At 34.0% G+C, this 17,305-nt stretch overlaps 1 long non-coding RNA gene and 1 other non-coding gene across 2 annotated transcripts; one reads left to right on the top strand and one right to left on the bottom strand.

Annotated features, from left to right (window-relative positions):
* Positions 1 to 902: 902 nt before the first annotated feature.
* Positions 903 to 973, bottom strand: TRNAA-AGC (transfer RNA alanine (anticodon AGC)). Its single transcript has one exon. It is a non-coding gene; the product is annotated as a tRNA-Ala (tRNA).
* An 817-nt stretch (positions 974 to 1,790) lies between these two features.
* LOC131859774 (uncharacterized) lies at positions 1,791 to 8,611 on the top strand. Its single transcript, XR_009359353.1, has 2 exons — positions 1,791 to 3,239; positions 8,215 to 8,611. It is a non-coding gene; the product is annotated as an uncharacterized LOC131859774 (long non-coding RNA).
* The last annotated feature ends 8,694 nt before the right edge of the window (positions 8,612 to 17,305 follow it).

Genomic DNA, 17,305 nt, shown 5'->3' with positions numbered 1-17,305 from the left:
AGGGGGAACTGCAGTCAGTTGGATTTCTAGGCTGCAAAAGGTTGTTGCACTTTCAAACACTGAAGTTGAGTATGTTGTTGCTACAGAAGCTTGCAAGGAGATGATTTGGTTGCAATGTTTTCTGGAGGAACTGGGCCAGACACAAGAGGATAGCCCATTGTATACTGATAGCCAGAGTGCCATTCATCTTGCGAAGAACTTTGCTTTTCATTCAAGGACAAAGCACATTCAGCTCAGGTACCACTTCATCCAGACTGTTTTGGAGGAGGGTCAATTACGGTTTGAGAAGATTCACACAAGTGAGAATCCTACTGATATGTTCACGAAGGCAGTTCCACTTGAGAAGCTGATTTCTTCATTAGTTTTTGTTGGTCTTCTTGATTGATAATTGTGGAATTTATACCAGTCGAGTCCTAGTGTTTTATCCAGCGGATGTTGCATGTACAGTGGTGTCGTGTAGTATCAGTCTCCAAGTGGGAGATTGTTGAAATGTGGCGACTGATCAGCAAAGTACTGTACACTTAGCACGTATCCTCGCCATTTTTTTTGGGTATTTTTTTGATGAAAACCGACATTGTAATAAAACCCTAAAAAAGCTGACTTTGTTTGTTGCCCTAAAACGCATGTTATAAGCGGCTGGGATGCTTAAGGCATTGTAAAGTTGATGTACTATTTTTGCTGGATAATAAGAAAGATTGGACGACTGTGTATGGTGGACGTAACCCATTTTGGGTGAACCACGTTAAATCTCTGTGTTATCTGTGTCTTGTTTTATTTCTTTATCTTTTGTATTTAAATCTGCATATAATTGTTAGTTCATATTTGCTTCGGATCTGCTTGAAACCCTAACAGTGTGCTTGGGGCTCCTAGCCTAGACCTGGCTTTGATACCATGTTGAGACATGGACCAGCTAGGACTCGAACCTAGGACCTTCCAACGCTGCTGGAGTGCTCTACCACTGAGCTACTGGCCCCTCTTGGACCAGTCCATCGTCGGTCCGGGTGTGGCTTATTTCCAACACCAACAAATGATCTCTTTTTTTTCTTATGAGCACTTAAATGGGCCAATTAGGTTAGGTGCATGAATTTCTAGAATTGAATGAAAATGCTGAAAACCATTTCTATGTTTCAAAGCTATAATATTTCCACAATCCATTCAAATCTTGTATGTAGTTTTTGGATTTCTATGTTGGCATGCCTAGTGTGTGGGCACCAATTGGAACCAATGCGTTGCAACTTTTCTTTTTCCAACACAGAACCTGCTTCTTTCAATGTTCTGTTTTGACCATGCAAATGGATGGGAAAAGGTGGGAGAAGTGTGGCAGATTCACCGTGATTGTGCAACTCTTTTCTTTTGTGAGATTTTGAAGATGGTTGCTCTTCTAAATGATCTTGTGTTTTTTTATTTAAATCAGAAGTCATAGCTGAGTAGCAAGAGTGAGTGTACAATGAAGTTCTTGCCAGTGGAATGGAGCCTTTTGCAAAGTTGCCAAGATACCATAGTGTATTATCAAGAGAAAACATGGAAACGTTATATGCAAGTTTCTTAGTATGGAAATGCTTTGTAACTTATCATCCAGACTCCATCCATGAGCACCAACAGACAATACTAGGACTCTATAAAGTTAGTTGGAGGAAATGCCTAGTAAACCAAAGCAAAACCAAGGTTGGAATAGAACTTTCAAGCAGTTTCTATTGAAGTATCTTATATAATTTCTCAGTGGACCAACAGAATCCAAATCTGAATAGACCATTCCACATTAAGCTCTCACTTTCTCTTCAAATCCTATAAACACTAAAATAATATACATGTTGATATAATAGTTCTATTTCACACATTTTTTCAGTTAATGAACACAGACATTATTTACATCAAAGATGGCCATCCAGCAATGTTGCCATGGGATTCCTCTATGTTTTATCGGAGAAAGATATGTACTGCAATTTTTGTGCCATATTTTACAGTATCTTGAATAGTTTTAGAAACGAGATTTTCAGCATCACTGTGCATGACGATGCCTAAATTCATAGGCCTCTTCTCTTCAATGATGGCTTGTAAATTTGTGTTACTATGCCGATAGGCATTCCCATTGTGGAAAATGCTAAGCAAGTGCATCTACAGCTTACAATTGACAGTTAAGATTAGAAAGATGACCACTAAAATAATCTTATATGTAGGTTTTACAAATTAATTTTGTCCATAAATTTTGAAAGTGAATGTGTCAGATTTTTTCAAATCACCGTAAGGGCAACAAGAAAATATCATAAATTGGGCCCAGGTCTCTGTATTCAGCCCTCTTCAAAGCATCAGTTTAAATTTACTCAGCTTCATTTCTTGCAATATCACTTTAACTGACAACAACAAGATCTAAAGAAACCTTCTTAGTTCTAAATGAAACCCTGAAATCTAGGTTTTCTATTATTAATTTATAGTGTCAATAATACACTGATCTATTGCTGTCATCTGAGCTTTACAGAGAACACTCTCTAGCTTATCAACAGGCCAAGCATGTCTATTAAATGAAGTTGTTCCATAGTAGAAAAGCATCTAGGTCTCCATGGCATTATGTGCAGCCACCAAATTAGAGGATCTGAAGATAGATTAAAACAGATCTTAGTTGCTGGCAATATCACAAGGTCGTTTTCCAATCAAGTGGCCTTTGCCCATGCACTTTTCTTCTTGTATTGTATTGATTTTCACAAATCTGGGAGGTTTTTACTCCTGAATACCTCATGGCTGCAACATAGAAACCCTCAGTTTCTGTGGACCATGAGTTTAGACTCTGATTTTCTTGAAGCGACATACGGATGTGAAATCCAGGGCCATTTCAGCATATTGGCCTAAGTTTTGGAGAAATCTGATGCAAAGTACACCACTACAATTGGCTTGTCTTCTGTTCTGCAAGGCACAAGATACAGAGCTTTTGTAGTTCCTTGTCTGGTGAGAGCAGCAATTGTGACCAAGGAACTGCAGAAAACACCAGGATCCTCTTCTCTTCATTATTATTACCTATATTTTTGGTATTGGTATAATTAACCCCCGTCTTATATTCCTTTAATTGACTGTACAGCCATCTTTCATATTGTTCTAACTGGTTGTATTCCAAATTGATAGGTTATATTGAAGTGATTCACTGATGATGTTTATGTGAAAAAGCTAAACAAATTGATTGCCCACATCGATGCTGGAGCCATTATAAGATGAGCAATGAGTAAACTCTGAAGGCCTTGAGATTTCAGGTGAAATATGCATGTCATGCCTAAAATATTTCTTAGGAGACACAGATAAATTAATTTAATTAAGACCTAGGTGAGACTTAATTTGACCGGCATCTGGTTACCAATTGATTCATCAGCAGCTAATATTCAATATTCTCCGTCCTAGAGCCTTTGCATTAAAAGATCATAAATTACACCTAGCCTCTTCAGTTAGATTTAAATTTTCTTTCCTTTTTCATCAAGAACAATCTTGCTGTAACTAATGATTTTCACTTACAGATTAAAGCATACGTTGCCGATTATATCTGTGAATACTCTCTACCTCATATATTTAGTGTTGCATCAAATATTGATGAAATGAATTTTCTATCAGCAACCCAGTGGCTCTTGTACGTATTTAGTGTTGCATTAAATATTGTTGACATGAATTTTCTATCTGCAACCCACTGGCTCTTGTACTTGCAGATTTTCAATGACCTTATTTATCATCAGAATCTATTTGTATTTACTAGTAGTTATAGATCTGTGTGAGCCATTGGAACAGCCAAATATGGAAACTCTTCCAACAACATTTTCACTGTTTCCTGTACAAATTGACAGAAAAAGCATTTACAATGGAAGGCAAGATGATAATTAATATGATATTTCTCAATCACGGGAGATCTAAAATAGATTTTATAGGAGTAGAGTACGATGCATAATACGTGAAAAACAACTCCACTCTGACAAAATGGAAGACTTATAGGTCTTTGATGTATGAATCTCAACTTAAGCAAAACATACATGTAATGAGACCCCTGATTTTTTTGAAAATGTTTGCCAAACAACTTAACAAAAACTAACACCTAATTGAAGGATCACTGCTGTACTAAATGATAGATCATTTGAATCTTGTGAAATTGCCAGTTACATCATCTTTGATTGGAAAGTCGTTTTCAGACATATAGTCATTTCATATTACTGATATCCACATTAACAAAACATGTAAATGCTTCATAATGGCATCGTAGGCTGTCCATTAAAGTCTGAACCACAGAGTTGAAAAGAATAGATCCGAAACTAGCAGGAATCACCTTCAGCTACAGCTTAAAGACACTGGCAATAAACTTGCAAGCGTTCCGAGGCATTGTCCAGGTAATCACTATCATAAGAGTTATTTTTCCAACGGTTTCATCACTCTCAGAAAGGTCTGAGATTAGCTTGTGTGGTCTGAAATTACAAAAGCAGCACTTCCTGTAATACAAGATAATTTGCCTAAGCCTATTACACGGATGGCATGAATTTCATCAAAATCATTTCCAAATATCATCAAAGTATCCTTATAAGTCCTGCAACAGTTTGATGTCCCTTTTTTGACCTGAAATGGATGGATTTTAGCCTTCCCACACCACAACTTTAGCCTCCAAAACCCCACATGCCCTTCAACAAGGTGGTCAACCTGCCTAAGGGGAGCGATTTCACTTAGAAAATCAAAATCACCTGAAACCCTTCAAATAACATATGAGAAGTGGTCACCTAGCCTTGGCATATCCATTTCCAATAAATCACCTCATCTTTCATAGGATCTCAAAATGAGAGGTACGGCTAGTAATAAGGATGTATGGCCAGCATCAAGGAAACCTGCAAATCAACAGAAATCCATCAAACTCAAATCTCACCAAAACACTCCAAAAATAAGATTACCAATCTTGCAAAGCAAAAATCCTCAAAAATCTTCATCACCATGCAAATCTGAAAACCGACAAACTTCAATAAACTCTTGATTTCATGTGAAGAATCACTAGACCAGCTAGGGTGGGTCTCTCAGCGCTGAAACCAGCGAGATTGAAGAGGGTTTTCATCCTCAACAATATCTGGAAGAACCAAAATCTGTATGTGTGCAAACTCTGAAAGAAGACATGAGAGCCCAAATTTCAATTTACATAGTTTGGAGGGAAACTAGGCCATTCAAGTTTTAAATATTTTATTTCCCTCGAAAACGCCCCCCATATTACTTTTTTAAAGCATATTTAGTCCCCCAAATAGGCATCACACTTCGGGACATTCACTTTATGAAATATTTAACGCTTAAGTTAATATTAAAATGTTCCTTTAATACTTGTGTAAATATTAAAATAAATCCCATCACCTTATTGAAAAATTGTCAACGCACAAAAAATGAAACCAATTCCCACTGAAGTAGAACTATAGCTGAAGCAGATGCCAAGCGCAAAAAATACGATATACTAAAAATAGCACTGCTGTCAAAAGCTAATGAAACTGAAACCTCGAGCTCTCCACGGAAACATGAGTCCCCTAACCATCACTAAATAGCCTATAGTGTTAGTTTTCGTGATCAGATTAACAATAATGAGCAGGAAATAATAATGCACAGTCACAAGAATCAAAGCACACAAATAGAAAGGGCACACAACACAAGTCTACCCTGGGAAAACCTCCCTCTTGGAGGAAAAACTCAGCAACAACAGATCCTCAGATCTGATTATTCATTATGAATAAAATTGCAGTCTTACAACACTTATCTCAGGCTGAATACATGTGCAGATATCTTCAGCTTCAAATGACCCTTTTGTAATCAGCATAACCGTGCCTTCTTCAGCATGAACAATAGACTTAAGTTCGCATCAATCGGAGCAGAGTCGCATCCATAGATCAGGTATCTTCACACCAAAGGAGAGCAGATATATTTCTCACTGTTATTGCAGATCTGATGCATATATCATGATTGTGTCAAGATGCATTCTATGTAACTTTTATATATGAGGATTGGTGCCTTATTGGGTTGGCCCAATAAGGCACTTTTTGGCACTAAAGTCTTTGTACTTTTCCCACATTATATGTGCAAGATAGGGTCAGCCCTATCCTGGGCGCTAAGGTAGATGCTACAATCTCACACGTTTGACCTTGCTTGGCGTGTGGAAGAGAAAGGGCCCAGCCCTATCCTAATTTGTGCACATAGATAGGGCCCAGCCCTATGTGCCCTTTTACATAAATACATTAGATGGAGATAGGGCCCAGCCCTATAAGGATTCGGATGATGCCTTAAGGCAATCCGAATCCTTTTTATTTTCCTATCCTAGTTCACAAAAAACAACATATAGGAACCTGGGAATAGGTTAATGGGAAGCAAAGCTCACTAGATTTGAGGAGACATTACAATACATATGGTTGTTGGGTTCCAATATATTTGGGATAAAACAAAACACTAAATTTGCATTAACAGAAGGATATTTGAGCCCACTTTTGCAATTCATAAACTTTATAGTCTGGTGCATACAGAATAAGTCGGTGCCAAACACCCTCTTAAGATTTTTTGCAGCAGTGATCTTCCTAGCTAGTTGTTCCATGGAGTAGGCTTTACAAAAAAATATAGGCCCATACTCTCACGAAACAAAGCATTTTACAATACAGCTTTTAAGAGCTTGCATGAAAAAACTGTTTCTTGATATTTTATAAAACTCAAAAAAAAAAAATTTGCTGCCAAATGGCAGAGAAGTGTCCTAAAATGATTGAGCCCTTCATCTCACCAGCAGCAGCCCAAAACCTTTTTTGTTAAGAATAGCCAGCTGCACAGTATTTTCAGGCAAATAATTATTATCTTGCAGTTCCACCGTTGAATTGCCTCTATGAGATCACTGAGCAATAAAAACAGGTGCAATAGTCACCTCCATGGGACCCCATCTCAAATCTGTTACCTTGATTTTTATTCGTTTGTGAAATGGTAAAGGTTGTTATTTAGGAATCAAGCTCCAGAGTTAACTGGACCTTTCCAGTACACCTGGAGTTCCATCCATGTACTAAGCACTGGCCATGCCATTGATGTATGGTTTGCTTCTCTGATATATATTTCTTACTTTTGTGATGACTTAATGTTTACAACAAAGTTGTTAATTTTCAGCCTTTTTCAATTCATGCATGATTTCTTTTTTCAAATCTTAAAGCATATGAATATTATATTCTGAATTTTTCTCTTTGGTCCCTTTTTTGCTTTTGTCAACAGATGGAATTTTATTATTTTTCTAATATGTTTTGGGTACAACCTTCATACCGACACATGTATGTTGACTTCACTGGCAGATATGTGGGGAAAGAGTTTGTATTTATTTGTTTGATCTATTCTTAGAAAAATAATACTGGTAAATGTCACTGGCTGATATAGTGTAATTTCACTCTTTGTGATAGTAAAATGACGAGTGCACAAGAATTTCCCTTTGTTCAGATCTGAATGTTTCTCTGGGTCAAAGTGGCATTAATAAGCAATTTTGACCATAGTGATGCTTTTATGAGGTCCAAAATGCATTTAATTCCAACAAGGCTCCATCTATAATTATTAATTTATAATGTGATAGAGTGAAAGGGATCAAGTATTCTTCATGTTACACTGATGTAGCTCCTGTTAAGAACCCCAATAGAAAATATAGAAATATGCAATATATTTAGAAATGAGCAAATCTTTAAGGTAGAGCAACACCATATAACAGCAACTTTGAAGGGCCCAACCTCCCAAGGCTACTTCATGCTTGGTACTAGCATAAACTCCAATAATGATCTCCATGGTGCTTTCCACTTCAGAAGTCATTACAATATATAGTCTTGTTAAAGACAATTACTACTATCCCATGAATGTGTGGTAGTTGCTTTATTCTAAGTAACTATCAAGATAATTTACAAAGCATATGCATCCACACCTTTATTTAGTAATACTTAATTATAATATCACACCCCTTTATTTAGTCTAGAAATATAATTTGCTTGTAAGGAACCACCTTATTCCTTGTAGGAGGATTCACATCCTGACTGTTATAATGCAAGTGTGGGATAGTGTTGCAGGCATGGCAGAGCATGTCCAGATGGAATATATGAGCACCCTTGGAACCTAACTGCTATATTTCTTCCACTGTTAGATTAGAGGGTGATGAATTGCGATGCATTTTATTTCTAGTTTCCCTCTCCAGTTAATGAATGACAAAGTTGTAACGTTTTGATTGTTGTGCAGCTATGTTGGCCGGTAAAATGAACGCGTCTATAATCCCGGGAAAAGTATGTGTGGTGCTGTGTTCCCAATGGTGTAATAAACAGGACATTGTAGAGTAAGGTAATCTTGTATGTAGTAACTTCTTTTTCAAATTTGTACAGTTGATTTTTGATGGGAAGATTTATAAACCCCTTAAATTACAGAATTTATGATAATGTATTTTTCATAGATTAAAAACAACGAAGGTCAAAATTAAGGCATTGTGCATTTCTTTACGTAGAGTTTTTTGAGCATGTGACTCAAATTTGGCAGGATAAAAAACGATGCTAACCATCAAGTCATTGTTTCAACACAAACATGTCTTTATCAATGGTTGTATTTTGAAAATTAAAATCTGAATTTTATTTTATTTTATGGAGAGTGTTTTACAATCTTTTTTCACTGAGGCAAATGCTTTGAACACCATGAAAAGATCCCAACTTGATTCTTGAGGGTATTCCTGAAATTCAATTACAGATATGAGTTGTTTGTGTTGATAGACAGTAGAAGTTGGGAGTGTATTTTTCATTGCACTTTGTTCAACTTTCCTGCAACACATGAGAATTTATTGTTATCATTTGCAGTTTGATTTTGTTTGCCCACATAGGTAAGGAATCTTGCACCAGACATGTTCTGGTTCATTGATGTGCCTTAGCAAGGAGGAATGTTTCACACTTGATTTTTACAGAGAACTAACTATTAATCTGACACACATCATTCATATATTTTTTTAAGATGCATAATCCACCGTATTAAAACTTTGATCGTGCCCCTCAATGTGCCTGCCTTTTTTCTTTTATAGCTCTAGCATGTCTTTTCATTTTTCAGCTTGAGAGTTCGTTCATGCTGCAATACCAAAGCAAGAATGAATGCTATGGGGAGGATATAGGTGCTTAATCCTTTTTGGTTTCCCATTCAGGAAAGAGATAAGAAATTTGAGGTTCTGTTCACGTAGCAATATGTTATGGATATTGGATGGTATATAATTGAGTGTGAGGATGTTGTCTAATTCTTGGCAGCATGCATTGGGAGCATGGTTGCTGTAAATATGAACAAATATTAAGAAGTCTATAATGGACTGCAGTGAGTTTTAGGTGGTACAAGTAAAAACATCTTGTATCCATAAAGGATCTCTGTATATATTTCCTGTAAACAAAATGTTCTGTTAAGGGAAATCAGTTGAGTAACTTCCCTTGTATAATTGAGTGAGTTGATGCTGTCCTAATTCTTTTCAGCATTCAATTGGGCTCATGCTTGCTGTAAATCTGGACAGATATTAAGAGGTAGACATAAGGGGTTGCGGTGACATTTAGGTAGGTACAAAGTGAAAATATTTTGTATACATAAAGGATCTCCATACATATCTCTTGTTTATAAAGCCCACTATTATGTAAATCAATTGAATAATTTTCTTGCTTGATGATGTGTGTTTGTCTTTCATAGGTGTGATGCCCTACACTGTATAATCATGCTATGTTTTCAAAGAAGTGCCTCTGAAGCCTTTTTCTTTCACTGAGAATTGACTGTGATACATTTCCTTGTATGACCAGAGGATAATTTGCTAGGGAGCATGCTTTGTAAATATATGGATAGATCAAAGTGTGACTATTGGACCTCGGTGACTTTTAGGTGGCTATTAAAAAACCATATACCCATAACAGTTTTCTATATATTTTCTTTAATAGAATATATCAATAAAAGAACTCACTTGATTGGTTTTTCATTGTTATGCTCTTTGGTATTCTAATAAATTGGTCGGCTGCTAGATTGAATAATCAATTTGTATGTTTATGAAGCTTATAGATGCCAAACCCCTAAAATATCTCAGCAAGTGATAAAAATTTCAATCTTTAAAATTTTCCTAAAATATCTCAGCAACTGATAAAAACAAGTGCAATAAATTCCTAAATTGCACTACAAAATTCATGGGACCAGCAGCTTTAAAATTTTCCTAAAATATCTCAGCAACTCCAGCTCTATTTTTTAGGAAGCCCCCCTCCATGGAACCCCAGCCTTAGTGTTGTATTTGCTCCAGCTGGATATGATAGGTGTTTAGTCAGTAGATTAGGTCTTATGGTGATCTTGGTATATGGTGGGTATAATAGGTGGGCTTGAAAGAAGGTGCCATGTTGAACTTGTACAAAATATAATTTATGGTTTAAATGGGCTTCTGGTGTATTCGAAATTATGTGTTAATGCTTTGCTTGGTATGTGTGTTTGTGGGTTAATTATCCTTAAAAAAATTATACAAGGTTTGAATGTTGGAGTGATACATTTAGTAGAGGAGGGAATTAGGGAGATGTAACATTGTTAAACAGAAGAAGCTTTCTGATATGCTTTGTTGGTCACTTCATTTATAGACAAATGTATCTAAAAAGTTAGAGTACGTGAGAGGACCCAATAGTTAAGCACCCTAACATTGTGCTTCTCAAAACCTTACTGGGAAATTTCAAATCTCCCAATTTTTTACAGCCGCTTACTTGGCAAGTCCCCTACTTAAAACTAAAGTTTTGGGGCCACATCAACATGCTTTTTACCAAGGTGTCCAAAAGGACCCAAAAAAATAGAGACAAATACTTGTGCACTAAGACATATTTTATTAATGCATTGATGTGGCATCACATGATTTGTTGCATTTTAGATTTAAGGAATACATTTCATTCAATTATGAATAGTCGTCATAAAAACTAACAACTTTCTTAAAATAGATTAACACATATACTCAATTATATAATGCGTTGATGGGGAACATTCTTTTGAATAATTATGCTAGATAATATTTACTCACTTATATATGTGTGTGTGGGGAAGCATTTTAATGTTTAAAAAAATAAAAAAATAAATTAAAATAATTTGATTAATTAATTATATGTTAGGAGGTTTAGTTTAAAATTTTTTATTTATTATAATATGATTAAAGTAATATATAGCAATGTAGTCTAGAACTTAACAAAGGATCATAAGGATTGAAAAAACAAAGAATTGATTGGCAACATTAACCTAAGAAGAGAATAAAAAGAACTTTAAAGATACATTAAGAAAACCATCAAAACACATTAATTTGAATGAAAAGCACTTCAAAGAGCTCGAAATGTAGTTGTTAGATCTAACCATCAATTCATTGGTATTGAAATCCTTATCTCACTATATTCCCTTTTTTAATTGTCATCCCCAAATCACAAGACTCTTAGCTAACCCAAGTGAAAAACACGAGCGCAATATCCTCCACACGCTCATTTACACATTCCTAACTAGTTGGCCCCAAGCCCTTCCCATCCACAATAATGATGCAAGCTAAAAACAAACTTGTGGAAGGGTCCAGGTTTGTAACTTGATTATTTTGGAGAAACACCAATGGAGTGATCTACCTTGAGACAAACTTGGCACTAAATTAAGTAACCTTGTATGCATTTTTTTATATTTCAAATTTAGATGACAAGTAATAAAAGAAGGGAGCACATAATCCACAATGACATTCACATAATTTGACAAACACGATCATTTATTCAATCTTATTACATTATCAATGACTATTGGTTGACAAATAGAACTAGTAATATCCACCAAAACCTACTCCATTGAATATTCCTATGGCAAGGCAACTAGTATCACCTAGACAAGAACCCTATTAAAGCATTCGTTTTCAAGATTGAACCTTGATTTCCATCTTTTCAAAAAAAAGCCCATATTAAGAACACATGCCATTCCTGAGAATTTGAACATTGGTCCCCTTATGCTGGGTCTTATGGAGGAAAGATCTATTTTTACAGAACATGAGGTCTTATGAAGCAAAAATAAAATGTGCTACAAAATTAATTAAAATTTATTTTTGAAAAATAGCAACCACTATTTTTTTAGGGCTACAAATTTGAGCTGGTCAAATTAGGGTGGGGCTCATGGAACCGCCAACTTTAAAATATATCTAAAAATTTCAACACCACCCTTGATTTTTCCTAAACCCTGTCCTTGAGACCCAAACTTAAACATGAAGAAAATCAAGAAGAATCCATTAGGGCACGTCCCCTTGCAACTCCTTAGCTTATTTTAGTTAGCAACCATTGCTCAATTTTTTAAGGAGTAATTTGTGGAGTTGGGCGCCTCTGGATATGTGATTTTGTTGCTCATCTCCAAAAAAAAATAGGAGCCCCTACATTTTAGATTTGCATTTTTGAGCAGGGGCAAATGGGGTGGGGCTAGAAATTGCCCCACCAACTTAGGAATTTAATTTGCCACTTGTCAAACATCTAAAAGTTTAGCTTTCCACCAAAACAAAACTTTAGAGGAAAAATGAAGTTTACTTTATTTCCTTTTTACCTTTGTATATCTATCAAGACTACACATGACAAAGAAGACAACAAAAGATAGAGGAGATTGTACATAACAAAGAAGACAACATCAGGGATACTGCACATAACCAAGAAGATAGCAACAAATGATATGTATCTGTCCATGTTGCAATTTTAAAATTCATAATTATGTTGTAAAGCTTCCTTATATTATCCGTCAAATTTTAAAAGAAATATCACTATGCATACCAAAATCGATCTTCTATTTTATTGGTCGGATGGTATTAAATTCACTGCTATTGTGGTTACTTATTAAAATGTGTCAATTTAAAATATTTATGACATAAAAGTCTTACAGTTTAATTTTATTTTTACTTTTGTTTTTCACTGATAAAACTAGTTGCCTGAAGATAAATTTTATAAAAAAATGAAATCACAGTTTTTTTTTAATCTTCACCTCTCTTCATTTGTTCTCCATTAACATTTCAAACTCTCTCCAAACTGAGGAAATAGATACTTATTTTACATTCTTCCAGATTTCCTTACCTCTTTGTTTCAACTGTTGTATGTGCTTTCTCTGCTCTCACTTCGTATTGCAAACTTTGTTATTTGTAAATACCTGTGCACTTTTATTTCTCTTTTTCTTCTTAGCACCTCAATTTCTTATTTGCTTCTCTGACTTTCTTTCCTTCATCTTTGTGCCTTATTCTATTCTCTCTCCTTTAAAATATATGCTATTTCATCTTTGACTAATGCCATGCTATTTCTACAATTTGGAGAGAGTATTGACATCTTTATCTTCTTCTTCCAATGTAAATTTTTTTAAGAACCAAAACACTTTAAATATAATGGAAGGCACTTGATCTTTATGTGCAGAAAATACCAAAAGTTTTTTCTTTTAAAATTTGCAACTCAAAAGTTTTAACATCTGCACCTCTTATGACATTTCATACGACTCCCTCTTTTTATTTTAAAATTGTCACATAACTATTCAACACATTTCCTATTCCTTCAAAGTATGGCTCTTTATCTTCTTTAATATTGTTTTTTATTTATGAAAAAATTGCATTTTTTTTTGGTTCAAATTAGATGCCCACTTTTTCTCACAAGTGTCAAATATGTATATTATTTATTAACTTTATTTTTATACGTGAAACTCCAAATCTCATGATTTGTACTTTTCTCAGTCAGTGCTGCCTATAGGAGAAAATGTCTTTATTAATTTCTTTCTCAGAAGCCCAATGAACTAAAGAAGTTGAAGCAAAATGATTCCATTAAAAGTGGTTCACCTTCAGCAAAAGAAATGGAAAACCAACATTTTCTAGCTAACTACAAACATGTTTCAAAAGTAAAAGTTGATGCAAGATCAAAAGTAAAAGTAGTTTTTATATATTAATGATTATAGACATGTCGCAATATTTTGTATTTCAAATTCATTGAAATATACATCAATAGTATATGCAGACATAACACAGAGCAACAATAATCCTATTTACCATAATGTCTAGGTGCTCTATTTGTAAAAAGTATTATGGTTGTTCTGTTTGTAAGCAAATTTGTTGCTCAATATTATGACTATATATACCATTGATGTATATTTCAAAGAATTTGAGAGACGAAATATTGTGATGTGTCCATAACCATTAATATATAAAAACTACTATGTATTTCTTATGTAGTTGTAAAATTCTACATTGTGATGTAAACATTTAGATAGGTAATACAATGTTTTTAGGTAAACTATTTAATGTAGCTTTAATGTTATGTTAAAAAAAAAAAAACACTATCACTTTTATGTCAAAATACTTATTTTAGTTTGTTTAACATTAGCTTGCTACAAAACCAACAACAAAATTATAATGTGGTGTGATTGTAGTAACAAAATTATAATACAGTGTGAGTATTATCTTAAGAAAACAAAGGATCCATTGGTTGAGCACATGGCCTCAACATAGTGTCTCATAAAACCATATTAAGAAATTTTTTATTACTTTAGAACAAATTTGATCTTGATTAGTATCTCCTTATTTGCTTTTCATCATTGAGATAGAGATGGCATAGTATTGTGTATATCATAATGCTATTTTTCTAGAAGTTTAACACTCTCTCAAGCTATTTATGGTACCAAACAAGAATTGATAAAAATCAATTCATAATACACCATTATTGACCATCTAAGCACCATTTCCTCTAGATCCTTGAATCTGTTCTTACTTTCTTTAGATTCTTTTTTTCTTTATTTGAGAATCCATTTTTGCTATAGAAAGAAAAACAAAAACAAAAACACAATGTCCCTTCATAGCCACAAATAGTCCTTAATACTTATTTCTTGCGCAACATATCCATCCATTACCATAATTTTCTTACTAAACATAATAAATTTTGAATGTTTATTTTGTTGTAGTGTGAAACAACATATTTGTTGGCTTTAACATGGACATAAACTTGTATTGCTCAATTCCTACAAATAGTGGGTTCAAGAGGTTCACAACAATGCTTTCAAACAATGACATAGAAGATGGTGATATTTATTCTTTAGATGATGACCTTTGTGATTTTGTACTAAGTTCATAAACAAAAAGGTCAAGTGAAGACGTATTCACTTATATTTCATTTGATAAAAACCAAAAGGTCAAGAAAAATCACCTATGGTTCCTCCTACACAAATAGGAAGAACACATTGGAATATTGCAGACACAATAATCCTCATTGAAACAAAACACAATGAGAAAAATGCACCTTCCAACGATGGAGCAATGAATAAAACTACAACATGTGTTGAAAATGGAAAATTGTGCAAAATTATTGTTCTCGTCATGGTGTCTTCCAAATAGCAAATCAATGTTGAAATCGATGGGAGCATGTTTTGTCATACTTTAAAAGAATAAGAAATTATGAGAGGCATATCCCATCTGGCCATGATAACTATTGGAACATGACAAGCAAAGAGAATTAAGATTTTTTAAGCATTGCTTGACCAATAGAATTCAACACAACAACCAAACTCATTTGAACAAAGAGCAAACTTATTGTTCTCGTCATGGTGTCTTCCGAATAGCAAATCAATGTTGAAATCAATGGGAGCATGTTTTGCCATATTTTAAAGGAATAAGAAATTATGATAGGCATATCCCATCTGGCCATGATAACTACTGGAACATGACAAGCCAAGAGAATTCATATTTCTTAAGCATTGCTTGACCAATAGAATTCAGCACAACAAACCAAACTCATTTGAACAAAAACTTTTTTCTCTTCTAATTTGATGAGATTTTCATAATTTAATTATTCATCATTTAATCGCCTTTCCATTAGAGCATACTCTTTTTCATGGCATTTCATACGATCCTCTTTAGCAATTTGCAATGTGAAGACAACCAATTTGTTGTTTTCGAGAAGAGGCTCTTTCATACAAATTGTTTTGGCTGTTGATTTGCGTTTTTTATCTGTGTAGTCTTTTCCTATTTCACTATAAATGTGTGTTGATTATTGACATGTTGCATCCACTGTATCAAATTTATCCATTGTAGTATTTTCATTTGGAGAAAAACAAATTTCAATAAATGTAAAATTATTCTCATAAGTATCAATAGTTATGTTTCTAGGATCAATAGCTCTATCATTCCCAAAATTGATCTCCATTGCATGCATAAGTTCATTTGGAAAATTTGGTGGAAATTTTCTTTCTACTCTCTTTGCTTGTCATGTTCTAGTAGCTATCATGGTCCGATGGGATATGTCTCTCGTAATCTCTTATTTTTTTAAACTCTGGCAAAACATGCTTCCATCGATCTCAACATTGATTTGTTGTTCGAAAGACACAATGATGAGAACAATAATCTTGCACAATTTTCTATTTTTCAATAGTTGTATTAATTTTTTATTGTCCCATTATTAAAAAGTGCATCTCTCACTACGTTTTGCTTCAATGAGAACTATTGTGTCTGAAAAACTCCAACATGTTCTTTCTTTCTGTGTAGGAGGAACCATAAATGTTTTTTCTTGAACTTTTGATCATTTATCAAATGAGGTATAAGTGAATACTTCTTCACTTGCCCTTTTTGTTTAATTTGGTTGTTTGTGAACTTGGTACAAAGTCACAAAGATCATCATCTAAGGAATGAATATCATCATCTTTTATGTCATTGTTTGAAAGCATTGTTGTGAACAACCCAAACCCACTCTTTGTAGGAATTGGACGATGCAAATTTGTATCCATGTTAAAGCCAACAAATATGTTGCTTCATATTGCAATAAAATGAATATTCAAAAATTATGTTGATAGATCTATATGTTGTGCAAAAAATAAGTATTAAGAACTATCAATGGCTATGGAGGGACATTGTGCTTTTGTTTTTCTTTCTTTAGAAAAAATAGATTCTCAACTAAAAAAAGAATCTAAAGAAATAATAACATATTCAAAGATCTAAACGAAATGGTGTTTGGATAGTCAATAATGATATATTATGAGAATTGGTTTTTATCAATTTTTGTTTGATACCATAAATAGCTTAAATGCGTGTTAAACTTCTAAAAAATTAGCATTATTATATACATAATACTATATCATGAGAAGCAAATATAAGGAGATATTAATCAAGATCAAATTTGTTTGAAATAATAATAAAAATCTCTTAATATGGTTTTCAAGGACATTATGTTGAAGCCATGTGCTCAACCAATGGATCCTCTATTTTCTTAAAATAATACTCACACCATATTATAATTTTGTTACTACAATCACACCATATTATAATTTTATTATTGACTTTGCAGCAAGCTAATGG

Source organism: Cryptomeria japonica, chromosome 11 (assembly GCF_030272615.1).
Source record: "Cryptomeria japonica chromosome 11, Sugi_1.0, whole genome shotgun sequence".
In the NCBI taxonomy this organism is placed as follows: Eukaryota; Viridiplantae; Streptophyta; class Pinopsida; order Cupressales; family Cupressaceae; genus Cryptomeria; species Cryptomeria japonica.
This window is presented reverse-complemented; position numbering and strand designations above follow the sequence as displayed.